The sequence below is a fragment of the Lutra lutra genome, chromosome 5, assembly GCF_902655055.1.
Source record: "Lutra lutra chromosome 5, mLutLut1.2, whole genome shotgun sequence".
NCBI classification, from domain to species: domain Eukaryota; kingdom Metazoa; phylum Chordata; class Mammalia; order Carnivora; family Mustelidae; genus Lutra; species Lutra lutra.
The window spans coordinates 112,935,130-112,962,895 of NC_062282.1; the positions used below are offsets into that span (position 1 = coordinate 112,935,130).

Here is a 27,766-nt window from a genome sequence, read left to right on the forward strand (position 1 = left end):
CTCAGCAGGGAGCCTGCTTCCCTGCCTCTCTCTGCCTGCCTCTCTGCCTGCTTGTGATCTCTCTCTGTGTCAAATAATTTTTTTTCTTATTTTATTAAATTTATTTTTTTTAATAAACATATAATGTATTTTTATCCCCAGGGGTACAGGTCTGTGAATTGCCAGGTTTACACATTTCACAGCACTCATCATAGCACGTACCCTCCCCAATGTCCAATCCCCACCACCCTCTCCCATCCCCCCCTACCCCCAGCAACCCTCAGTCTGTTTTTTGAGATTGAGTCTTTTATGGTTTGTCTCTCTCCCAATCCCACCTTCTTTCATTTTTTCTTTTCCTACCCCCCAACGCCCCCACATTGCATCTCCACTTCTTCATATCAGGGAGATCATATGATAGTTGTCTTTCTCCAATTGACTTATTTCGCTAAGCATAATACCCTCTAGTTCCATCCACATCGCCGCAAATGGCAAGATTTCATTTCTTTTGATGGCTGCATAGTATTCCATTGTGTATATATACCACTTCTTTATCCATTCATCTGTTGATGGACATCTAGGTTCTTTCCATAGTTTGGCTATTGTAGACATTGCTATAAACATTCAGGTGCACGTGCCCCTTTGGAGCACCATGTTTGTATCTTTAGGATATATACCCAGTAGTGCAATCACTGGGTCATAGGGTAGCTCTATTTTCAGTTTTTTGAGGAACCTCCACACAGTTTTCCAGAATGGTTGCACCAGCTTGCATTCCCACCAACAGTGTAGGAGTGTTCCCCTCTCTCTGCATCCTTGCCAGCATCTGTCATTTCCTGACTTGTTCATTTTAGCCATTCTGACTGGTGTGAGGTGATATCTCATTGTGGTTTTGATTTGTATTTCTCTGATGCTGAGTGATGTGGAGCATTTTTTCATGTGTCCGTTGGCCATCTGGATGTCTTCTTTGCAGAAATGTCTGTTCTAAATAAATAAAATCTTAAAAAAATAATAATAATTAAAAAAAGAGGGCGCCTGGGTGGCTCAGTTGGTTAAGCGACTGCCTTCAGCTCAGGTCATGATCCTGGAATCCCAGGATGGAGTCCCGCATCAGGATCCCAGCTCCACGGGGAGTCTGCTTCTCCCTCTGACCTTCTCCTTGCTCATGCTCTCTCTCAAATAAATAAATTAAATATTTTTTTAAAAAAAGAAAGAAAGAAATGAGTTATGTTGAATTAGGAACCCACTTTATGACCCTTACTTAATCTTAATTACATCTTTAAATGCCCTAAGTCCAAACACAGTCACATTCTAAAGTACTGGGGTTAGGGTATCAACATGTGCCTTTTGGGGAGACACAATTCAGTCTGTAACACCTATTGAGTAAAAACCTCAGAGGTTGGGGCCCAGCAATCTGTGTCCTAGTAAGTCCATCAGGTGATTTTAATGCAAGTTAAAGTTTGGGAGCTCCCGTGCAAGCCAGCAAGAACACCCACTCATCCTGAGGAAAGGGTAGTTTGGGCTGAAGAGATAAGCTTATTGTGAGGATCTACAGATTTTTGAGGAAGAGCTGATTCTGGCATTCTCTCTCTCTCTCTCTCTCATACACACACACACACACACACACACACACAGATTAATCTAGGTCCAGAAGACCTCAGGACCAGTGTTGTTTTGGCAAACATGAGCATGTAAAATAAAGGGAGCTGTGGGGCTCAGTCTTGGCAAGGACCTAGCCACCAAAGGCATGACTATGAGTGTCCATGCAATACTGTGTGAGTGCTAGAAGCTCGTGCAGGAGCCAGCAGATTCAACTCCCCATTATTCTTGCCAACTGGCCTTTGGAAGTGGACTGAAGTTCTTGGATTGACCAACCACCCTACCTGGATTGTTAGATAATTCTGGAAGTGGCGGGATCTCAAAAGAGAACTAATGCTCTATTTTAACACACTGAAGCCCACCTTAAAATGCAAACATTAAAGGGACGTCTGGGTAGCTCAGTCTGTTAAGCATCCAACTCTTGATTTCAGCTCAGGTCATGATCTCAGGGTCATGGGACAGAGCACGATGTCAGGCTTCCCGCTCAGGGGGGATTGGGCTTGAGAGTCTCTCTCCCTCTTTCTCTGCCCCTCCCCCACTCATATTCTCTCAAATAAATAAATAATTTTTAAATGCAAATATAAAGTAGAAGAGGTCATAAATTATCACATCATTATTGAAATTAATTAACCTAAAAGAAAAGAAAGATCACTGTGCTTCCTGCATGAGGCAGGAAGGAGAGAGTAAAAGAGAAGGACACATTCTGGGCTTTAAAATCCTGGTTGGCACTCAGAATCCCCTGAGAACATTATCAATAAATGGATTTCACAGTCACGGGACTCAAGCCTGATCTTCTGAGTAAGCAGAAATTTGGAATAACATACAGAATTAATTGAATTAGCAGTTCATCATTATTAAGCAGCAGAGATACAAAAATAGTACTCACACTTTTGGTCATATATTTATAGGAATGGGAAAAAGAAAAGAAGAGAATAAAGGGAGAGAAGCTTATCACAAATAATTCCCAATTAGAATTTAGATCCTATGAAATGGTAATAGTGATAGGGGAAATGGATTCAAAACACATCCCCCCTCTGTCTTTCCTTACCCCGGCACAGGCTTCCTGCAGGAAGCTGTCGGCATCTGACCCGTTCAGCGCACACAGGCAGGCTACTCTGTGGTGATGCGTTAGGATGCCACCGCTTTAGTGCTCGTACCAGGTCCTCACACCCATTTTGAAATCTTAATATAATTGCTCAAGAATAAAACATCGTTTGTCAGAATTCAGATTGAACTTGAAAGAACTATTTCTTCCTAGGCTAATGAGCTCAACAATCACCTGCGGTAGTTATAAAAGGGATTCTAAACATTAATTCAACTTCTCACCTCCCCATCCCCAAATGTGAAATAAATTTGGCTGATTTCAAAACAAATTAAGCAAAATAATTTCCTTTTGCAGTTTTGGAATGATTGGTTATACTGTCTTCTTGTCATGTGTCTGTTTCTAAAAACTCCTTTTCCTTTTCTACCAAACTTAGTTTACTTTAATATAAAGGTGTTACTTCTGTTATTCATTTTCTAGAAGCCACTTCCTTATTTCTTGAAATTAGCCTCTGTATGTATGCCAGACAGAATTATGTGTTTTATCTTCCTAACATCAACAGAGATGACTAGAAACTCTTACATGGCTATGAATTCTACCTCTATCACAGGCCCCAAAAATCAATTGCCCATAAATCAGGACAGGTTTGTGTAATACACAATAAGTTGTGACAAGATCCTTGCAGAGATTTTGATCAAAGCATAAAACTAACATTTATGTTGCCTTGTTTATTCCAAACAGCTTCATCTATACCATCAAAATTTTTGGTTAGTTAGTTTTTACTTTTGTCCTTCTTTTTGCAACCTTTTCTGTTATTTTCCACCACATTTGACCATTTGAACTATAATTTCTAGAAGGTCATCAGTAGTAACTCATTGCTATAAGTTTCACATTCATCTGTGAATTCAACTGTGTGATAGTTGGCAATCTCAAATCACTTGAGAGAGTTCACATAATATCACAAAAAGTTTGCCTTTAAATAACTCTCTTCCATCTACTTTAGATACCAATGGTGAAGAGGCTTCAAATTAATTTTGATAGTTGTAGTTAAAAATGTTAATTAACTTGTTTATATCATACTTGCCACCCAAACCTGAATGTGAAAACAATATACAGTATAATTATTCTTTAGAATCTATCCCTGTGTCTCCACATAAATTTCGCACCTGTCCCAGATCTTTCTTCGGAGCTTTATGATCTGTTAGCAACATTAGACAGCTACCTGTTGGAATTAAAGAACCAGTGGGACCATTCTATGGGATTCCCGTGGTTTGTCTGAGCGCAGCTCTTCTCCTGAAAGCACTAAGACAAACAGATATATAAGATAAAATGTAGCATTTGCATACACTTCCCATTGCTGTTTGGCACAATCATTTATTGAGTTCTTTTGCAGACTAAGGAATGTAATAGGTCCATGGAGTTATGAATGAGCTAGTCTCCTCAAACCTCAAGGAGCTTATAATACAAAATGAAAATGTGTAGGGTCACGACACAATTTTTTCCCTTGAGTGCTAACTTTAAGCAAGACGTTATACAGGGAAGGGGTGAAATAAACATGGAACCTGTCTTCCAGGAGAGAGGAGAGAGGAGGTGAAAATAGAAGGTTCAAATAGGAGAGAGGAGGGGAAAAGAAAGCTGAAAATGACAAGTATCATCAGTGAGGCATAAAGTGCACTGGGGCTTGAAAGGAGGCTAGCAAGATGAGCAGGAATGCTCAGAGCTGAGCTTGTGCTATTTTAATAATAATTATAAGAGGTTCTCAGAGAAATTTCTTTTTATGAGAAGGAGTCATATAGAAAAACTCTAAAAATGGATATTAAAATTATTTTTCTGTGTGTATCAAAATAACAGGATACAGTGTACTTGGTGGTGTATGCTAAATAGAAACACATTTGCATAGCATCTGATCTGCAGTTTTTCAAATGCTTTTGTTGGAAGTTGACAGAAGCCTCCCAGGTGTCAGTGTTTTTGCCGAAAGACATTTTCCATTCCCACATCTCCACACACAGTGAGCATTATATTATATGCTAAAAGGACATTGTCAAATTTTAATCTAAAAAGAATCCTGTGATCTGCCAAATAATTTTTAACTCCAGATATAATTTCCATCAGCAAATGTAACATGAAAAATAAATATGCAACTGGATCTTAGGGTCCATGTGTTGAGCATTTAGAAAAATTAAGCTTCTAGAGAGTGCCATATTAGTGCTCTTCTGTGACTAAACCAGGCACATTGTACTGTAAAATATTCAATGTGGTATCTTTCTAAGGGACAGAAGGTAGTAAGTAATTAAATCACAGTATTAAAAAGGGAGAGGTGTTACATGGTAAAACCAAACCCTCTAACGCAATTCGTGTTTCATATCTTGCCTTTGTGGCCTTATATATGTATATATTTTATTTTCTCCGAGTTTTTGCTTTATCCAACAAGACTCCAAATCCCTTAAATGTTAGTACTGCATTGTCTCTGACTTCTCTACTGAAAGAAGGTCTACTTCCCCCATCTTTTTACTTACTAAGTCCTGCTTAGGACTAAAGAGAAATGAAACCCAGAGGGACACAGGGTCAACATTAGGTATTTTATGAGCAAAAGGTGGATGCAGGCTATCATCTGAAGAACAGACTTGTATATTAAAAGCTGCCCATCGTTCTTAATACCCAGAAAGCCTGTCAACAAGGAAGTTCAAAAGCTATCATCCCGGGAGGTATTCAAAATTGGAAACAGGAAAAACACACAGGTATCTGGAGATAAGAAGGAAAGTTCAGACCTCAGGCAGCTCAACGCACGCATTCTGCCAAATACGTCCACCTCACCCAGGGCTGTTTTCCATGAGTCACTGGAATGTTCATCAGCTTTCACTCCGTGAAGTCACAAAGGTGCCATTCCACCTTGGACCCGCCTCATCCTTTAAGGCTTTACTCAGAATCTGCCTCCACCCTGTTTCCTTACTTTGAATCCCCAATAATCTTTTCCAACTTCCTGTCTGTTTTCAGATCTGTCCTCCACAATTGAAATGAGCATCTGATCACTGGTACTGTCAGATGAACGTGAAACAACATTTTATAAAAAGAACAACAGTTTTTAAAAAAGAAGATGAAAACCAGGCACATTAGGGGCGCCTGGGTGGCTCAGTGGGTTAAGCCTCTGCCTTTGGCTCAGGTCATGTACTCAGGGTCCTGGGATCGAGCCCCGCATCGGGCTCTCTGCTCAGCAGGGAGCCTGCTTCTCTCTCTCTCTCTCTGCTTGCCTCTCTGCCTGCTTGTGATCTCTCTGTCAAATAAATAAATAAAATCTTTAAAAAAGAAAGAAAGCAAGAAAGCAAGAAAGCAAGAAAGAAAGAAAGAAAGAAAGAAAATCAGGCACAGAAAACCCGGGCAAGGCTGGGGCAGAAAATAAGTCAGTCCAGCGACTGGACTCAGAGAAATTCACATACAGGTGATCACAAGGTGGAGCCCAGAACTAATGAAGCATTCTACAAAGGAAACATTTTCTGAGTACCTGTGCCAAAATATAAGGTTAAAGTGGTAGTTCAGAACCACACATTGGAAACAAGTGCCAGGAGGGCAGGAAAGTAGTGAATATGACGGCAGGCGGCAGACCTCAGAACCCAGAGAGATTCTAAGAAGCCAATTTTCAGGTGTGCGGGGAAGCATAAATGACAGTGTATATCTAAAGTAGCTCCCCATTTGTCTCCCTGGCAGCACCACTCTTTCCAATCTCTCCCAGGGATCTTGGCCACGTGACCTCATCTTAAAGAGATCTATTTAAAGCAACTCATGTCTGATTTGAGGCCCTAGAAGGGCGCATAACCTTGCCTATGATGGGGGAAATAAGCCCTGAAAGGCAGGGATCATAGCAGAGTACTTTGATTTTTCCGCTCCTTATTCCTAAGCCTGATCTAGGAAAAAAAAAATAAATGTGGAAAAATAGAGGAATTTTGCACATATTTAAAGTTGGGTTATTTTTAATGTCCTATTAAGGTATTCTTTGGACATACTGCTTATAAAAGAATGAATATCTCCATTTTTTTAAAATTCTGTGTTCTTATGCCCTTCCTATACTTTGTGGTATTTGATTGCCTTTATTGTGCTTTATAGATGCTGCCCTACCACAGCCCCCTGCAGAGTTATCACATAACTATTTCTGAAGAATTAAATAAGTTATAAAAGTATGTTTCACAGATTCCACACTGGTCCCCCACCTGCAGCCACTAGCTGGCATTTCTTTCTGCTTTGAAATAGCAATTTCTGATCCCCAGAGGCTTATCGGAGTGAAACACACTTTTCTTGCTAGTGTATCCAGAGGGCTAAATCAGCAATACCTGGGCTTTAAAAAAAAAGAAAGAAAGAAAGAAAGAAAAAGAAAGTTGTTGAAATCTCTCCAAAGCCCTATAAAACTCTTAATGGTCATATAAAAGTAAAATAACATTGAATTTGAACTTTTGATTGCTTTTTAGTGAATCAGATATACAAAATGTTCAACAACAAAAACAACACACGTAAAAAATAAAATGAATGAGTGAATTAAAATTGTGAACACATAAATGAATAAAACCTCAAACGTGGTCGATACTGGAGGGAGAGAAGAACACAAACCATGTTAAATCTTTTAGGAGGTGATGTTCCCACTAGAGGAAATTCTCCTAATGAGCCCCTGAAACCACAAGTTACTGTCCTTCTTCTTTCTCTTAATGTTATAATACCAAAAGTTATGGAGCCAGATATGTGGTCACAAAGCTAGAGAGTGCATTAGTCAGCCTCCCTTGCAGCTACATATGGTCACATGACTGAGTTTTAGCCGATGAGATATGACTCTAAGTAGGATGTGTCAAATCCAGTTTTTGGCCTTAAACCTTTGGCGCCCTTTCTCCATTCCTTACAGCTTGGAACATAATCATGTTACTGGTCACCATGTAAATAAGGACAAGGACAAGTGACACAACGGACCTTAAGTAAAACACTTCAGCTATTACTATGGGTATAAAAAAAAAGAGAAAGAGAGAAACGTTAATCTTCTTTAAGGTATTATTGTATTTGAAGGGTCTCTTTGTTTCAACAGCTTAGCCTTTGCCCTAAGCATTACATCCCTCAATCTATATGCAGGCCTCATTCAAAACTGTCTCCTCCTGCCTTCCCTTAGCTCCAACTTGACTGTTTGAAGAGTGACCAAACACTCCTTTCTACAGAAGATGGAAAACTAACTCCAACTATCTTAACAGTAAAGAAACAGATACAGTTCTCCCTGTACCTACGACTAAGAGCTTAAGTTCCTAGGACTGCAAGAAACCATCAGCTCTGTCACATATCAGATATTGTTCTAATTAGGACTCTTCTCGTTGTAAAACAAACTAACAAACAAACAAAAAACACACAGTAAGTCACGTGTGGGCTATCAAACAGGGGAGCTTTAAACAATGGAGCAGATCCATGGAATACCAGCAGGGTCCATGGGAACTGAAGTCAAAGAACTAAAACAACTCATTTTAACTCTCAAGATTCACATAGCTTCTAGTTTCTGCTTCTCTTTGCTGCACAATTCACATACTTCTAGTTTCTTCTTCTTTCTGCACAATTCCTCTGTCCTCTTTCTTCCTTTTCTTTGCAGTCCAGCTCTCTGCTACAGTTGGGGGTAGGCAGCGTAGTGTGGTCACCAGACACTTGGAGTGTCCATTACCAGTGCTACGTAGAGACAGGTCTCAAAGAAAGGGGTTAGAGCAGAGATGTTCCAAAGTATGTCCATCAAAGATGCTAAATTCTTAAATCTCTTCTCCTTGTCTTTACCAGGACTCTCCTTTGCTACCCTGCATCCACCACTATGAAAATTCCATTTCTTACAGAGAGACCTTTTTTCTAGATCTCTTGGTTCTTTTCATCCCTGATTCTGAGAAGTCACAAAGCATTCAAGCTTATTTCCCAAGGCCCTGAGCTAATACACACACTATTCCCCAAAACTGTCTCAGCCCTTCCCCAAAATTCTACCCCTGTTTCTTTTTATCCTCCTGTGATCTCCCTCATCTTCATCCAACTAATGTTTCGGTTACTGATTTTATCAACATGTGACACCATTGCACCATGGTATATATCATGAGGAAGCTGAAAAGTCACTACTCACCTTGGGTCTCACTCAATAAGGCCTCAAAATAAACTTCTAGTCATCTCTCTGAATTATTTTATACATATTGTCTCTGGCATACTTAAGATCTTATTCATCAAAAACCTTAATAGCCCATTAATAGATACCTACAGTATATCACAAATTACATTGATTGATTTTTAGAGAGAGAGAGAGAGTTGCATGAGTGGGGAGGGGCAGAGGGAGAGGGAGAGAGAGAATCTTAAGTGGGCTCTACACTCAACATGGAGCCCAATATGGGTCTCAATCACACAACACTGAGATCATGACCTGAGCAAAATCTAGAGTCAGATGCTTAGCCACATGAAACTCCTAGGCACCCCTCACAAATTACTTTTAAATAAAACCCCCAATGCTTTTATAAATAGAATTATTACATTATAATTTATGGATTAAAACTATTATTTCTTACACAATAAGATTAAAATTTTGTTTTAGTTTTTAAAATACATCTTAAGCAAAGGAAAGAAGGTAGCTCAGAGAGATGGAGAGAGGGAAGGAAAGAGCTTTGCTCAACCTCTAAAGGGCCCTGGCCTGGCTTTAGCTCTCAGCTGCCCCCTTGGATTTTTATCCCCCAAACATTCAAACATGTCCTAATGAAGTTTGTGGTTGCAGAGAAGTAAGGAAGAAATAACAAGTAAGTGGACCATACTGGGAAGATTGGTCAGCGAGACAGGAGGGAGATTTCTTTCAAATGGAAAAGTCCGAAGAAGATATGACTTTGGACTTCAGAATCAACTTCAGAATCAAGTCTAAAGTGAATAATGTGAACATAAGAGAAAGGGACAAAAGCGGAAAAACATAGGGAAAGTAAGAGAAGAGAAGAAGAAAGTCATTTTACTAGTCTAGGTTCAATTAAAAAAACATGGCATTCTGTGAACAGGCAAGGCCGCTTCTCCATAGCCTTCTACTGTCTCGTATATGCCACGAATTACACCATTCTACTTCTCGAGAATCATGTTTGGGGCACTAAGCAGAACCCTCAATAGGGTCATATATTAGGTCTGTGCCAATTATCAGAAACTCTTTATCAATTACCAAAGGTGACTGAGAAGGGAACTAATAAGTTACAGAAAAAGCAGGCGAGTGTTGTTGGGTGGAATGGGAAGACCCACAGTGGAGGTCCTGTGTGCAAGGACAGCCTCAGGGGCACCTGAATGGAGCTTGAGGTGGGCCATACAGACTCTGGCCATACACACAGGGGAGACTAGAATAAAATGCCCAGTTTTGCCTATATTACTATTTTTCCCAGAGCCATTCTGGAAAGAAAGCAAATGATAAAAAAGGGAATCAAGGCTGCCCAATGCATCAACAGAAGACCCACGAAGGCAAGGTCTTTGTCTAATTTGTCTCTGCTTGATCCCAGAGCCTACAACAGTGACTGGCACTCAAATATTTGGAGGATGTGTAAACAGACGTCTACCCCTTTTTGAGCCCTGTGCTCGGTACTTCACCTACATGAGCTCAAGTAAGTCTCACCCATAAACACGGATGAGGAAATTGAGGTCCACAGAGAATCAGAGCCTCGCCTGAGGTCATACAGCCCGTGAATGGCAGTGCCAGAATTCAAATCGTCATCTCATTGACTAAGGTCAGTGTTATTAAGTACCGTGAAACACTTCTTCACCAGACAGGAAACCAGACCATGACTACAGCACACAGTAATCTCAATTTGGCACAACCAACTCTGATGATAGCATCCTTCAGATGGAAACTGGAGGAGCCAGTCTGAGGGAAGGTTGAGGGGGTGTGGAATGTAAAGTGAAGCTGACTGCGTTTTATGGTCTCAAATTTGGTCTGCCCGAAGTTTAACTGGGACCAGAATTAGTTCAAAGCACCAGTGAGGGGCACACAGGTGGCTCAGTGGGTTAAAACCTCTGCCTTCGGCACAGGTCATGATCCCACCCAGGGTCCTGGGATTGAGCCCCGCATCGGGCTGTCTGCTATGTGGGGAACCTGCTCTCCTCTCTCTTTGCCTGCCTCTCTGCCTACTTGTGATCTCTGTCTGTGAAATAAATAAATAATTTTTTTTTTTTAAAAAGCACCAGTGAGAAGTTATTTTTATCTCTGCCTCTCTCTTTGCTTTGAAATCCGATAGAATAAAAACAAAAACTGGTCCTTCATTAAACCAGTGGCGTCAGAAACTATCACATCAGTGTTGAAAAGCACCAGGTAATTTCTTAGTTTCAGAAACCTCAGGTTGCCACCAGCAAAATCCCAAGAAGGCTGTGATCACCAGTTACTTAGAAATATTTTGATGATTCTTTGGGAGATTCAAACAAGATTCATTCTATATATAATAATTTCTATTAATCATCGCAAGCTCAAAGATGTTTATTTTACCCTGGGACTCTATAAAATAATAAATGGCAGAAGAATGAAAAGACAGGAGGAATAAGGGGGAGGAAATATATATGGAACAGTGCCATTCATTTTGTATTCTTTACTCATGGACTTTGTCAGGTGACATTGTGCATTCAGTCTGAGTCTGCTTCTGAATGTCTGTACCGAGTGCCAGAGAAGTGTGATGCAACATTCACTAAGCTCACGGCCAGCCTTGTGCTAGCTAGTAAAGAACGGAAATGAGTCATGCGTTTTCACCCACACTCTTGAAACTAAACCTGAAAGGGAAAAAGTCTAATACAAAAATACAGCCCCGTCTTGTTTATTGCCCTGTCCACATCTGCAAGAACGGTGCCTGACCTGAAGGTTTATGGCATAGATATTTAACAAATATTTGTGGAGGGAATAAATAAGTGAATGGTTTTGTGTTTTGGTTTTTTTTTTTACATTCCTCCCCCAATCCAGGACAAGAGAGCAATGCTGAGTTTGAGTTTGCTGAGACTCAGACGGACTTGTATCACGGTCCACATAGACCTCTAACAGGCATTGTTAACTCACCATGTGTAAAACAGAACTCTCAGTTTCTTCCCGTATAAACCCATCCCCCCACCCGCAACCTTCTCTCAGTAAATGTGCTTCCACCTAGCCAGCTGCTCAGGGCAAAATCTTAGAAGGGGTATTTGATTTGTCTCTGCTCCTCATTCCCAGTATCCAAACTCTTAGCAAGTGAGCTCTGCTCCGCAAAAATATATCCTGAATCTCTCCAACTTTATCTTCTACCACACCGCCCCTCCTGCCCTTGCCATGCTGGTCTGCCTGCTTCTGTTTGAACATTTCCATAGAAAGGACTTTGCAATGGCTCTTTGTCTATACAGAACCCCCTTCCTCTGGATCTTCATGTGGCTGATTCCTTCTCATTCTGGCTTTGGCACAAATGTTTCCTCATCTGGAGTGTCTTCCCGGAGTGATGTTGACGCTCTCCACAATACCCACCCACCAGGCATATTCTACCACAGCACTCTGTTTTGTTTCCTCTATGGAATTTAAAACTCTCTGAAGTTACATTATGAATATATATGCTTCCTTGATTATTGTATGTCACCCGACTAGGATGTAATTTGATAAAAGTACGGAAATTACTAGACTTGTTCTTCATCCTATCTCTTAAACTTCAAAAAGATGTTTCTGGAAGCCTTTGAGCCATTTTTGTGCCTATATTTGGTACTTTTGTTGAGTAAGTGGTCATTAGTTTACAGAGAGTCTGCAAGCAGGAGAGAAACCGTGATTGAGACCGAGTCCTTTAACATTGGCTTTAGAGCAGAATCTGATAGCTCTCTCTTCACTTTTAAACTGCCAGTGTATCACAGAGCTAATTCTGACACATCTATGTAAAATTAATTTCCTCAATTCTATGTGTATAGCTTTCAATTTTTTTTCTAAATATGCACATCCGGCCTGGCCGTTATAGCTAAATGATTCTTCAAATCACGTATTTCCAACTGCCTCTCTGCCTCACCCCCCCTCATTTTTTACTTACACTGATAATTTCCTAAATGTAAGCAGTTTCGTTTTAAATGCTGGCAGAAAAAAAGAAATTCTTCTCTGCGGTGGCAGAGATAGCTGTTGTTACCTAGCCAAGTGCTGCTTTGGTAGCTAAGTTCTCATTAGAAAGCTAACTTTCCAGAGTAGTTCCGAGGTGCCATTTAGAATGATTTCACATTACTGAGCTGGTGTGCCCTGTCGTGACACCCCGAGGCTACTTGCCCTGGAGTGTCACAAAATGACACCTGTCCTAATCATCACTAAATAATCTGAACCCATAAGCCTGATCTTCAAAGTCTAAGAGTACTGTCTGCTTCTACATGAGGAGAGATTTGATTTTTTAAAATCATTTTTAATGATTTTTTTTAGCTTATTGCAATAACTGACCCTTCATATTTAAATTAGTTGCATTAGTTGTCCTTGCAAACAAAGCTGCATTTATATTTTTAGGTTTATTTCACGGTACTCATCATTTGCCCATCTGTCTATCTACTTGTACTCAAATTACAATACAATTCTAATGGGATATGTGTGGTTTTTTTTTAATGTCTGCATTAGAGAGAATGGCAACAACACAAACTGAAAAGGCAAATCCTAGAGAAGAAAAATTAATGCATATCTCTAAGAGGCATAGATAACCAAAGAAATAAATAATAAATGTAAAAAGGAATCAAAGCTATTCAAGTAACAATCGTCAATATTTTTGTTTTTTTTAACAAGAATTTGTATTACTTTTTTTTATTGAAAATTGCACTGAATGGTGAGTTTACACCTTTATATTAAACAAATGCAGAAATGATAATTCACACTGAAACAAAACACCAAAATAAGACATATTTCTGACACTTGTTTAAGTTTGTTTTTTTGGTCACAAAAAACAGAAATGTACCTCTACAATGGCTCAAAGTAGGCCATCTTTAAAAAAAAAATAGTCAGTGATTTACAAAATACAGCATGTAACTGGCTGATACAAATCTAATATTTGTTAAAATAGTCACATCTTAAGACGCATCTACAGTGTTCTTGTATAAAATACTACATGAAGAAAAGAATATTTTATTAATATCTAAAAAAGTGAGTTTGTTCCTAGACTAAGTTACCATAAAAAGTGTTTCCTGAGACATTAAACAAATGCACCATGATTCTTCCTGAAACTCTTCAACTCAAAACTTTCCACTCAATGAAATAGCTGAGGATCTGCAACTGAGAAAATATATTTGAGTACAAGCAATCTGTGAAACACGATACTTTTTCTTTTCTTTCTTCATCATCCAAAGGTATTACTGCTCTTATCAACAACTTGCCTGCCTAGTATATAACTCAGATGTCAGAGACAGCTCTCCACAGGATCCTGTAGTGTCTTCAGTGCTATTTCAGAGCTATGCTTACAATTGTCCAGCACAGGCAAAGAGGGATTTTTTTTGTAGTAATTTAATCTTCCTGTTTGCCAAGGAGGTAACCAGCCCCCGTAGATCATAGGATGGGGATTTATTCCTCATGTTTTTATTTTGATGTTTAAAAGTCCTGTTGCAACATTCTAGAACAAAGTGCTCAGGACCGGCTGTGCCCAAGGGACTGATGAAGAGAAAAGATCTATCTGTGCCTCATGATTTGACGCACAGGTACAGTCTTTAAAAAAATTAATAAATAATAATGTAAAAGCAACAACGAATGTGACACCATGGAAAACATGACTATTTGTATTATTTCTTCATTTTCCAGTTCTGTTCAAATGTAGGGTTTCGCAGTAACTTACTAATATTAAGAGAGAATGGATGTTAAAATTATACTGAATGCTGGATTTATTAGTTCCTGGTTAGAGGAGTTTTAAATGGGCCCATTGCTTAGCAGTAGGAACAGCAAAATACGGAAGACATTATATCAGCCATTAGGAACTTTTACATTTATTTTAGAAAAATAAATATAAAGTCACCTAGGCTAAGCGACAAATGAGTGGTATAGGCACTTAATTTTCAGAGAGCCAGAATAATAAGCTTTAAATTACTTTTCCAATTTAAAATATCATTTGATAAAAAAATATGAAGGGAACTTGGTCAATTACTATTAAAATTAATATCTATAAAAATTTAAAATAGCAGCTCTGCCTTTAGGAATTTATTCTATTGAAATACATATCAGTATGCAAAGACATATGTAAAAAAAATGTTGATTACTGTAAATATTCATTGGTGAAAAGAATGGAAATGAGTTTCATGTCTGACAATAAGGTTCCCAACACACAAAATAAATCCTAGCCTCCTAATGTAATACTGTATCATAATTTAAAAACTGAGTTAGAATTGTAACTCACTGTCATGAAATCATAGGTAAGATACTAAGTGAACAAGTAATTCACCAAAATGTGTCTATAACATGCTAATCCAAAGATACATAAATAGTTGTTTATATATAACAGATCATGAACTTTTGCTTATATTATTGTCAAAGTATGGATATTACTAGAAGACTATTAATTACATAGAAATTAATATCAGTCACCTCTAAGAGGAAGCTATGGGACAAGGAGACAGGGAACAGAAAGTTAATTTCATTATACTAACTTCTTTGAATAATTAAAATTTTTGATCAGGCACATACATTTGTTTATCAAAAAATACCTGTAAAATATAAAGAAAGGAAAATTTTAAAATATTACCCATAGTCAACTAGGGCTCCAATTTCAAAATGATCCAAACTGGGTAATGGGACAACTTTTCATTAAAAATGGAAATTTATCTTACTGGCTCTCTAACATGTACTGAGCTTTAAAAAAGGTAATTACACAAGACCTCTTGCTACACAATACCTCTGTATAAGCATACTCAGTTTTATTGAATTTTGTATATACAGATGTTAAGATCTCATAGGGTTTATTTCACTTTGAAAAAAAAAAACAAATATAGAGATAAGATAATGGTTTGCAATGTCTTAACATTAATTGATTTTTTTTTGCAGTTTCTAACCACATCCTCTACCAAAACACTCTTCTATAGTTTCTGTATCTTTTCAGTTTCTTTGTAAGTAACAATGATCTTCAAACACTCAAATATTATTTTTAATGATCAAAATAGTTATAAATTAAGGATATACAAAATAACACAAAGTAGTAGTAATTATTCTTATACATTGAACAATATTTCTTTATGTTATTATGGCTGAGTTCTGATTCTTAAGAACACAGCTGCAGCTGCTTTTTTCAGATGTTCTATAAACACACACCATAAATTGTATCTCCTATTAGTGAGTGTACTATCTTCTTCTGGCACCGATACCACAAAGTAGTAGTAGGCATTATGAGAAACTTATAAAAAGATTGAGAACAATAATTTTTCACCAATCTGAGACTCAAGGTGAGCAATTGTGATCACTTCATTTTTAATAGAAGAAATTTAAATTTAAATATTTAAATATAAAATATTTAATGGAATAAAATGGAAAAATATTGAAACTAGTTATTTAAATGGAAAAGTATCTACAGAAAAATGTAGTCATTATGTATTAAATTCAGAGTTCAGTGGATGAAGTGGTTAAAAGGAAAAATCATTGAAAAATATTCTATTTTGTTATTTGGACAAAAAGTAAATACTGTATTTATTTCTAAGCATCTAAATAAAAGAAAAATTAAAAGGGAAAACTATAAAATTTGAACCACCCTAGGCAACTGACATCCAGAAGAATATGTAAGAATATTTTCACAACTTTTCCCAAGGCTATATACCTAATTAAAATATAATAAAACATTCCCACATAATTCAGGTATTTTTAAAATCCGACCTCTTTTTGAATAGAATGTTAGGTGTTTGAGCTTGGTCACAGGATATAGTCCACATTTTACATTACCAAACAGAGACAAAGAAAAAGCAGGCAGCCAGCCATAAAATGCTCAGTTCCAAGCTATTAATTCTTCAAAGTTTGAACTGGCTAATAACACAAATTGGGACATCTCATGAGGATGTAGTCCTGTTTAAGTATAACTACTCTTGAACTTCTGAGCAAAAGAGTGGATGTGGACACTAAAAATTCTCAATCTAGTAAATCAAAGATATTTGACAATTAATCCCTCTGGGTGAGTATATCAGGCCAAAGTCTGATTTCTGTGGTTGGCTTAAGCTCCTATTAAGGTCAGACAAGTATATAATTGAGTTGAAGGATCAAAATCAAAATCAAAATCAAAAATAGAAACTTTTCTAAGTACCCTAATTAGAAAGGGAGCAAACATAAATTTTCTGGAAATTGGAGGATTCTATTTTGTATCACTATCACCTGAATGTTTATACTACAAGAAGATGAGGAAAACTATTTAATATTTATATCTATTTTGGAAGGGAGGAAAGACGGAAAAGAGGGAGGAAGGGAAGGGGAGGGAAAGCAGGGAGGAAGGGACGAAGTGTACATGCTTCACAGTTTCTCCAGGATGCAATTGCATTTATCTTACAGTTATCGTAGAGGATAACTATTATCAGAATCTCGTAAAAATGGCCTCATCTAGGCAACACTGCTGTCACAAATTAATTTTCAAGGACTCTTTGCCACCGATTCTATATACACTTCATCGGTGACTTCTCCCCTACTGGTGTCTCTTTTCCTATAAAGTATGTTTTCTCCCAGAAGTTAACTACGATGATAAAGAAAATGTTCATTAATATGGCTTGATGGTTACTTAGACACTGGCATTTCACTCTTGGTCATTTGAAGACCGAAATGACCTACAGATCCAAGGGAAGGAAGCTGTAAGTCACTCATTACTCATGCCCTCTTTGGAGCAGACACTATCTATTCCCTGTTCCTTGTTGCTCAACAATCACCATTATGCAGCCTACAGTTTGTTTCTACGAACACCTTGTCTGAGGGCTTTCTCTGCATGATCAGAAGGAAGGTAATAGAGAGTGGATGCCCTCAGCAGCAGCCCTCAACCAGTAAGAATGGGGGTTCTACATCATTTCTCAGAGAAAGCCAAAAGCCAATAGAAATGAGCCCCAGTGGCTCACAGTGGCCACTTGCTTACTAATACACACTTTTTGAGAATCCCCCTCCCCTTTTTTTGTCTTCTCCACTTTCCTACTGAGACTTCTTGAGACATTTCAAATTAACTACTTGCACTTGAATCCTTATTTAAGAGTCTGCTTTTGCTGGGGAACCCAACCTAAAATACTCATTCATTCTTTATATAAGAACATTTATTTAGTATATTCTAGGGACTAAGAAATGTGACCAGCAATAGGAATCAAATATGAATACTGAGGAAAAGTAAGTGAATATTTTCAAGCAGGGAGCTATGTTATGCACTTCTGCAAATTCCTATCATAAGAGTTCACCTTCTATAATTAGTTTTGCTTGTCATTGTTCATCCTTTTCTTCAGTCAAGACCAGGCAGTGATTACCTGGTATTCTGGCAATTTTTTTTCTTTATCAAGTCATGTTTGGTTTCGTCATCTCTCTCAGCACTTTTAACACTTCAATCTACTCATTCAATTTGAACATCTTCATTCTTATTTCCTCTCCTAACTTTACAACATTCTATTGGCTATTCTTCATGACACAGCAAGATATCACATCACTGTAGCCAATAAGACTATGTCCCTGTTCTCATTTCCAAAACCTTAAATTGTCATTCACTTAGGTATGGTCCCCCAATGGGGTGAAAGGAATTTCCCAATATTCAGCCATCTTTAAATGTCTCATCTTAGTTCCAGCAAATCATTCCCATGACAAACCATTTACAAATATATTTTTACATTTAATCCACAAGTAGTTCCAAGACAGGAATCATTATATGTATTTCATAGATTAGAAAACCGTGACTTTCTGTCTCGAAGGTTTTGATATTTCCACATATTCTACTGCACTCACCCCCACAATCATATACAAAGAATTTAAATACATTTTTCACTTGTTCTTTGTAATCGTTCATGAGAACCTATAAAATGGTCGATGCTCAAATAAGCCTTCTGGCATTTTAAGAATCATAAGCTTATATTTTATTCTCACTGACCAGTTGTTAAGATTATCTTCAAATAATTTCATTAGTAATGAGCTATATTCCTTGTGTGTCATTCATTAGTGATGTGTTGTCTCTGAATTCAGGAAATAGTTCTAAAACAAAATACCTAGGGGGCACCTGGGTGGCTCAGATGGTTAAGCATCTGCCTTCGGCTCAGGCCATGATCCTAGGATCGAGTCCAGTATGGGGCTCCATGCCCAGCGGGGAGCCTGCTTCTTCCTGTATCTCTCTCTCTCTCTCTGTCTCTCATGAATAAATAAATAAAATCTTTAAAAAAAAAAAAAAAACCTAGGAAATTTTCCAATGGCACATATACCAGTTAGCATCTCAATTTTCCGCCACTAGAATTTCCTTTAAAATGTTTGAACTCTTGGTCCTGGCAAGGCTACCTCCTCCATCAGTCAGTTCATGTGTGTCACACTGGTATCTAGGGAAATGATTAGGTAGTAATTTTTCCTTGAGAAAACTCTGCTTTTATTTATTATTGTTATTTTATTTTCTCTCTTGGAAATTTTACCAGTTGGCAGGCAGTCCCCGCCTCCTGCCAAGAGAGCCACATGCTCTCACTGCTTCTGGTTGCCATTGATGGGGAGGTTCAGGGCCTCAGAAGACTTGAGCTTGGGCCAGGAGCTAAGGTATGCCAAGCAGGCAGAGAGCAGTGGAAAGGAATTGGGGGTGGGCTGGGGGACAGGGTGTGGGATCCAGGGCCTGGTGAATCAGCAGCAAGTCCAGTAGGTTGTAGTGTCTGCAAGGAGATCTGGTTGCCCGTGATAAAGGCCTGCCCACCCTGGTTCTGGGACAGCAGCGTCTCAGAAGGCTTCAGGTGCCCTGGTAGTGACTTCACGTACTCCTCCTTGCCTGCCTCATAATTGGTGTAGATGAGAATGATGTATTTGCAGCAGAAGATCTCCACACCATCATTCCCCACACCCACCAGAGCTGCCTCCCCACCAGTCCTTCCCATCCAGCCCCCGAGAGCGGCCCAGGTGCCTCAGAATGGCACTGGATTGATACAGGGCAAGGTCTCCATCCCAGAGCTAGGGAACCTGCCCATACACACAGGTGGTCTTGAGTGAGCCCTGCAGCCAGGTATCCATGGTCACCACCTCCTCTTTCCAGCTCCAGCCCTGGTCTGCGGCAGCTTGCGCAGGGCCTGGCCACACTCTCCAGCAAGAAGTAGACAATGGCATGAGGCGTCATGGTTGCAGCGCAGGTGGCCGGGCGGGTGGCGGGGCGATGGCGGTGTTGGGAGAGGTTCCCCCAAACGCTCTGCTCTTAGACTGTGTTTTTGCAGGTTGTTCACTTTTGAAGAACCCCAAAAATAGTACATACTTTCATCTTCCTGCTTGAATGGGTGTTCCTCACTGGAAAGGAAAAAGACGTGGGCGTGTGCTGAGCCTGTCAGGTGTGGGACATCCAACACATTCCAAGGAGGGCATGTTAAGTGACATCTTGTCTCAGTTCCAGATCTTCTCCCTTTTAAGTGGTGTACGCAGGTCAAAATGATTGCTTGGAAATATTCCAGTTCCAACCACCTGTTTACACTGACCCGTGGGTTTTGTTTCAGCAGTATGAAGACTTTGAGGCAGGTTTGGAAAAGCAAATGGCCGAAGTTAAAACTTAGGAGGGGAATGGAAGGAACGTAAAAGCATTAAAGTCTTTCTCTTCATCATTTTGTTCCTACAAATCCAAAAGGTCCTCAGATAATAAAGAGTTGGATTTATTTGCTCTTTCCATTTGGTGTTCAAAATGACTGGAAAGGGGAGCATCTGTCTGTGTCGGTGGTTCCAGACTGAAAGAAGATGCTTCCTTTAGAAATGATCATTCAGAACGATTCAGAGAAGAATGGGATATTTTTAGTAAGTCATTTACTCAAAAAACCTCCGTGGGACTGCTGGAGGAGCAAATCTGAATTTATTCTCAGAGGATATAGTTAAATATTCCTGACTGAAATAAGGACTATGCCATTTGAAACTACATATAAAAACAAGAGCAAGGGATAAAATAAGAGCACATATTTGTGCTTTACAAATAAAAACCACCCAGCGGAAGATCGGGAATGAACAGTAAATATGAGACGTAGGGGAGAATGGACAGCTGGCTTCTGCATACTGTCACCAACCTTCCCAAGGAAGAGTCTCTGTTATTGCTATCTGAATAGAAACATGACTTTTACATTTTTATTGCCAAACTTAGAGGAAAGGCTAGTTAGGAAATACATATTATAGCCCATCTCCAATTTTTCCTTTCTTCACGTACCATTGTAGCAAGTTGCCAAGATATTTTGAAGGTGCATTTTAAAGGTTTTTCTTAGTGGCATAGGGTTATTTAAGATAATGGCCACTGTTGTTTTCATGAACTGGAGTACCCTCCATAAAACCAAGAGGTATTCACACAAGTAAATGCTATTTTAATTTGAAATAAACTGAGGAAATGGGAAGATAGTGAGATCTTCTAAAAATCATTTTTCAGAGGAGAGACATGTGTATAGGTAACAGTAACTACTTCTTGTGCCCCTAGAACTCTGATAAAATGCTAAGACCAATGGGATAATTTTGGAAGTTAATAAATCTCCAATTATAAAAAATAGCATATATAACTTGGAAAAGGTAAACAAAAATCTTTTAAAGAATTCAAAATTCAGTAATAGTCACCATTACATTTTGAAGAATTTTTAGGTTTGTTTCCAGAATATTTTTTTAAATTGAGATATAGTTGACATGTAACATCATATTAGTTTCAGGTGTATAATATAATGGTTTGATAGTTGTAAATATTGTGAAATGATTGCCACATTAAGTCTAGTTAACAAGTCACATGGTTGCAAAAATTTTTTTCCTGGTGAGGAGAAATTTTAAGATCTATTCTCTCAGCAATTTTCAAATATGCAATATAGCATGATTAACTTTAGTCACCATTATGTATATTATGTCCCCAGAACTTATTTATTTTATACCTGGACATTGATGTGTTTTGACCTCCTTCACCCATTTTGCCTACCCTCCTACCCCTGCCTCTGAGAACCACCAGTTTTTCTCTGTATCTTTTGTTTTGTTTTTTGTTTTTAGATTCTACATTAATGTGAGGTCATATTTGCCTTGCTCTGTTTAACTTCTTTCACTTAGCAGAATTCCCTCAAGTTCCGTTCATGTTGTCACAAATGTCACAAATGGCAAGATCTCATTTTTCTTTATGGCTGAATGATATTCCATTGTGTATATATGCCACATTTTCTTTATTCATTTATCCACTGATGGACACTTAGGTTGCTTCCAAGTGCTGGCTGTTGTAAATAATGCTGCAATGAACACAGGGGGGCATATACATTTTTTAAGTTAGTGTTCTCATTTTCTTTGAATAAATACCTAGAAGTGGAATTGCTGCATCATAGAGTAGTTCTATTTTCAGTTTTTTGAGAAACCTCCAAATTATTTACCATAGTCGCTGTACCAAAGTGTACTCCTACAAACAGTGTACAAGGCTTCCCTCTTCCTTCACATCCTCAGCACTTGTTTTTGCTTGTCTTTTGGATACTAGCCATTCTAGTGTGGTTTTGATTCACATTTACCTGATCATGAGTAATGCTGAGCACTTTTTCATGTGCTTGAGGTCCACGTGTAGGTCTTCCTTGGGAAAATGTGTATTCACATCTTCTGTCCTTTTTTTTTTTTTTTTTTTTTGGTCAGAGAGAGAGGGAGAGAGAGCAAGCACAGGCAGACAGAATGGCAGGCAGAGGCAGGGGGAGAAGCAGGCTCCTCGCCAAGCAAGGAGCCCGATGTGGGACTCGATCCCAGGACGCTGGGATCATGACCTGAGCCGAAGGCAGCTGCTTAACCAACTGAGCCACCCAGGCGTCCCCTTCTGTCCATTTTTTAATGGATTGTTTGGTTTTTTTGCACTTAACTTGTTGGAGTTCTTTATGTGTTTTGATTACTAAGCCCTTATCAGGTAGATGATCTGCAAATGTTTTCTCCCATTTAGTAGGTTGCTTTTTCACTTTGTTGATGGTTTCCTTTGCCATGCAGAATCTTTTTCGTTTGATACAGTCCCACTTGTTTATTTTTGCTCTTGTTGCCTTTGTTTTTGGTATCAAAATCCAAAAAGTCATCACCAAGACCAATGTAAAAAAAGGCTAAAAAGCTGTGTTTTCTTCTAGGAATTATAGGTTTAGGTCTTATATTCAAGTCTTCAATCCATTTTAAGTTAATTTTTGTGTATGGTATAAGATAATGGTCCAGCTTTATTCTTTTGCGTGTGGATGTCTAGTTACCCCAACACCATTTATTAAAGAGACTGCCCTTTCCCATTATGTATGTATTCTTGGCTCCTTTGTCACATATTAATTGCCTATATAATGCATGGGTTTATTTCTGGACTCCTACCTCATTCCACTGATCCATGTGTCTGTTTTCATGCCAATACCACGTTTTGAAATTGCTTTTAGCTTTAAGATATAGTTTTAAGTCAGGAAAAATGATGCCCCTGTCATTGTTCTTCTTTCTCAAAAGTGCTTGGGCTATTTGGAGCCTTTTGGGGTCCCATACAAGTTTTAGGATTATTGGTTCTGTTTCTGTGAAAAGGGCCATTGGAATTTTAATAGCGACTGTACTGAATCTTAGATTGCTTTGAGTAGTATGGATATTTTTAACAATATTAATTTCTCCAATCCATGAGAATGGAATGCCTTTCTATTTATTTGTGTCATCTTCAATTTATTTCATCAGTGTCTTACAGTTTTCAGTGTATAGGTCTTTCACCTCCTTGGTTCAACTTATTCCTAGATGTTTTATCCTTTTTGATACAATTATAAATGGGTCTGTTTTCTTAATTTCTCTTTCTAATAAGTTGCTATTAGTTTTTAGAAACAGATTTTTATATATTGATTTTGTATTCCACAACTGTACTGATTCTGATTTATTAGTTCTAATAGTTTTTTGATGGAATATTTATGAATTTCTACATGTAATATCATGTCATTTGCAAGTAGTGATAGTTTTATGTTTTCTTTTCCAATTGTCATGCCTTTTATTTTCTTGCTTAATTACTTAGACAAAGACTTCAGTACGTTGTCTAATAAAGGTGGTGAGAGTGGACATCCTTGTCTTTTTCCTGATCTTAGAGGAAAAGCTTTTACCTTTTCACCATTGAGTGTGATGTTAGCTATGGGTTTATCATATATGACCTTTATTCTGTTGAGGAACATTTGTGGTATACCCACTTTGTTCAAAGTTTTTATCAAAAAGGGATGTTGAATTTTGTCAAATGCTTTTTCCTCTCTCTCTGCTTGCCTCTCTGCCTGCTTGTGATCTCTGTCTGTCAAATGAATAAATAAAATCTTAAAAAAAAGGGGGGGGCGCCTGGGTAGCTCAGTGGGTTAGGCCTCTGCCTTCAGCTCAGGTCGTGATCCCAGGGTCCTGGGATCGAGCCCCGCATCAGGCTCTCTGCTCTGATGAGATGACCTGGACTCAGTTCCAGGGAGATGACCGTATGATTTTTATCCTTCATTTTGTTAATGTGGTGTATCACATTGACTGATTTATAGATGTTGAACCATTCTTGCATTCCTGGAATAAATCCCACTCAATCATGGTGGATGATCTTTTTAATGTATTATTGAATTCAGTTTGCTAATATTTTGTTGAGGATTTTTACAACTGTATTCATCAGAAATATTGGTCTGTAATTTTCTTTTCCTTCTTGTGTCATTCTTGCCTGATTCTGGTATCAGGTCAATGCCTGCTTCAAGACAAAAAAAAAAAAAAAAAAAAGAAGGATTTAGAAGTGATGCCTTCTCCTCTTCTATTTTCTGTGAAGAGTTTGAGAAGAATTGGTATCCATTTTTCTTTAAATGTTTGGTAGAAATCACCAGTGAAGCCATCTGGTTCTAGACTTTTGTTTGTTAGGAGGCTTCTGATTATTGATTCAATCTCTTACTAGTAATCAGTGTATTCAGATTTTCTATTCATAATTCAGTTTTGGTAGGTTGTGTGTTTTTACGAATTCACTTATTTGTCTAGGTAGTCCAAATTTTTGGTGTCTAATTTTTCACAGTACTCTTTTATGATTCTTTACATTTCTGTGTTATCAGTTACAATATCTCCTCTTTCAATTCTATTTTTATTTATTTGAGTCCTCTTTTGCTCTCAGTGAATCTGGCTAAAAGTTTGTCAATTTTGTTTATATTTTAAAAAAACAGCTCAATTTCATTGATCTTTTTTTTTCCTTTTAGTCTCTATGTCACTTATTTCAGTTCTGATCTTTGTTATTTCCTTCCCTTTGCCAACTTTCAGCTTCATTGTCCTTCAGCATTTTTTAGTATCATAATTGCAATCTTATTGTAAGCATCGTTTGGTAACCTGCTTTTCACTATTTTGATACTAATGTTTTATCATACTTCTGTAAATTTTAATGACAGTACAATATTCTATTGAACAGAGATACCATGTTTTTTTAACCAATCTTTTATTGATTTTTTTCTAAGTTTTTGAATTTGAGTTAGTGTTGTGATAAGCCTATTTTTCCAGGAAGCCTTTGTAAATGTCTGATTTGTTTTAGATTAGCTTCCAGAATTGCAAATACCAGTTAAAACACTATGAACAATTTGAAACATCTAAAAACGTAAAACTGAATTGCTTTCAGAGATGTTTTCTAATTTACATCCCCACCAGCTGTGCATGTAAATTCACAAACTTTTCAAAGAGATCTAGGCCCACTCCACACTAATTCAAAATAAATTATTATAAGGAAAAAAGAATGACATTTGCCACTAAATGTTTTTTAATGCTTGATAATGCTTTCAAGTTTACTTCAAGTATATAATTATAGAATTTTATTTAAATGATTCTGCTGTTATGTTTTCAAAGAAGATGAAATCCATTTTAGAAGATTTAGCAAAATTAATAAATATCAAATTTAATATTCAGTAGTTATGTTTACTTCACATTACATTAAATTACAAGTATATCTAGAACATGTATATATGTCTTATAGAACTTAGAGCATACTATATCACTTATATCCATTTATAATTGTCATGTCTTTGCTTTCCCCATGTGGTCAAAACTACAATTTGCTTGGTATTGTTCTTTTTTTTTTTTTTTTCTTAAAGATTTTACTTATTTGAGAGAGAGAGAGTGTGTATGCAGAAGCAGGAGAGGGTCAGAGAGAAGCAGACTCCCACTACTGACCAGGGAACCCTACATCAGCCTCCATGTATTCTGGGATCATGACCTAAGCCAAAGGCAGACGCTTAATTGACTGGGCCACCCAGACACCCCTACCTGATATTATTCTTTCTTACTCATACAATCCCAAATTACATCATTCCTGTGGAGAAAATTCCCCCTGTTCGAATGATCTTCCATTATGGTCATTTCCACAAAGACTTTGTAGTAAATGTAAGGTCTTCTTGAATGCTTTAGAGCAATATCGTGATGCTATAACCCACCTCGTTGTTGTATTCACTTAATAGTTACTGGGTCCCTTCACGGTGAAGGTATGGTAGACAAATACGGAACTACATTGATCTAGTGTGGAGGTGGACAAGGTGCTATAAACAGTATGTCTTGGGAGCACAGGAGGCCCATTTGAATTCACCTAGAGACAAGTTATTATTTGAGCTAAGACTCGGAGGATGAGAAGTTGGTTAGAGAATATAGGGGAAACATTAGGGGCAGTAAAAATAACACATGCAAAGATATACAGACATTTTTTTAAAAGCCCACCACATTGTAGGAGCTCTAGGTAATAAGTCTTAGTGAGTAAAACAAGGGTTGAGCTTGGGAGGTTGAAAACAGACACAGAGGAGACCGAGTATGCAGGACCTACATCACGAACATTTGCTATTGTATTGTGAAGGGAGTTTGGATTTTATTCTGTAGATAATGGTAAACTATTGAAGCAATTTGCATGAAGTTTTTGGTCATAATTATAACTCTGGAGTCTATGTAATAAATATTTTGGAGGTAGAGAAAGTCTGTATGTGAGCACATTTGGGAAGTTACTATATGAGCACAGAAGAGACGTTAGTGTTTGTGTTAAGGTAATGAAAATTGGAAGGGAAAATAAGGTAAAAAAAAAATCTGTATTTTATGAGAAAGGTAGCAAAAGCAATAAGACTTAAGAATTGATTGAATTTGGAAGATGTTGTCCTAAAGCCAATTTTGTAAAAATTATCTCAGTGATGGATTATTCAGTAGGATCTCATTAGCTCATTACAACTGAGGGAAAAGGTTAATTTGATTTGTTTCAAGTCTGAATTACAGAATATTTGTAAGAGAAGTTTTTTAATATACTTAAGCACAGAAAGTTTTTCAGTCACATTTTGGTGGTATTAAAAAAAAGAATTAAGGGGAATTTTGGCAGAAGAAAAGATTCATATGAGAAATACTTGCTCTCTCAGACAATATTATTACCAAATTTAAGATGTTGTATTAGTTTGCTAGGACTGCCATAACCATGGACTCAGTACCACAGACTGAGTAGTTTAAACAACAGAAATCTATTTCTCACAATTTTGGAGGCTAGAAGTTCAAGACCAAGTTGTCAGCAGTGTTGATTTCCTCTGAAACCTCTTTCTTTGGCTTGTAGATGGCAGTTTTTTGCTGGTGTCTTCACATTGTCTTTCTTCTCTCTGTGTCTCTGACCTGATCTGTTCTTGTAAGGGTCCCAGCTATATTCTATTAGGGCTGACTTTAGTGGCCTAATTTCACCTTAATTATGTCTTGTAGATCCTGTCTCCAAATACAGTCACATTCTGATGAACTGAGTAGGATTTCAACATGGAAATTTCAGAGGAATTTCAGAAGCCATAACAGATATGGACTGGAGTAAAGATCTCAAAAGGTATTTTCATTTCCAGAGCGTTAAGTAAAAAATTAAGAATGACTATCATAAGAAGAACATTACATAAATTAAGAAATTTTTAGCAAAACGGTTTTCTAAAATTGAATCAACTAAGTTCAATATCCATTCCCAGTTAATGAATGAGAGAATGTCTTCTTAATACTGACTAATGTGGTTTATTTACTAGAGAGGCCTAGTAACAACAGTAAAGAAGTTGTGGATATATGTCTTATATTCAACAATGTTTATCAAAATACTGGTCAAGTTCATCGTATACTTTTACTTGTGA

At 37.8% G+C, this 27,766-nt stretch overlaps 1 pseudogene; it reads right to left on the reverse strand.

Moving 5' to 3' along the window:
• Positions 1–19,196: 19,196 nt before the first annotated feature.
• Positions 19,197–19,823, reverse strand: LOC125101189 (glutathione S-transferase P-like; annotated as a pseudogene).
• Between the last annotated feature and the right edge of the window lie 7,943 nt (positions 19,824–27,766).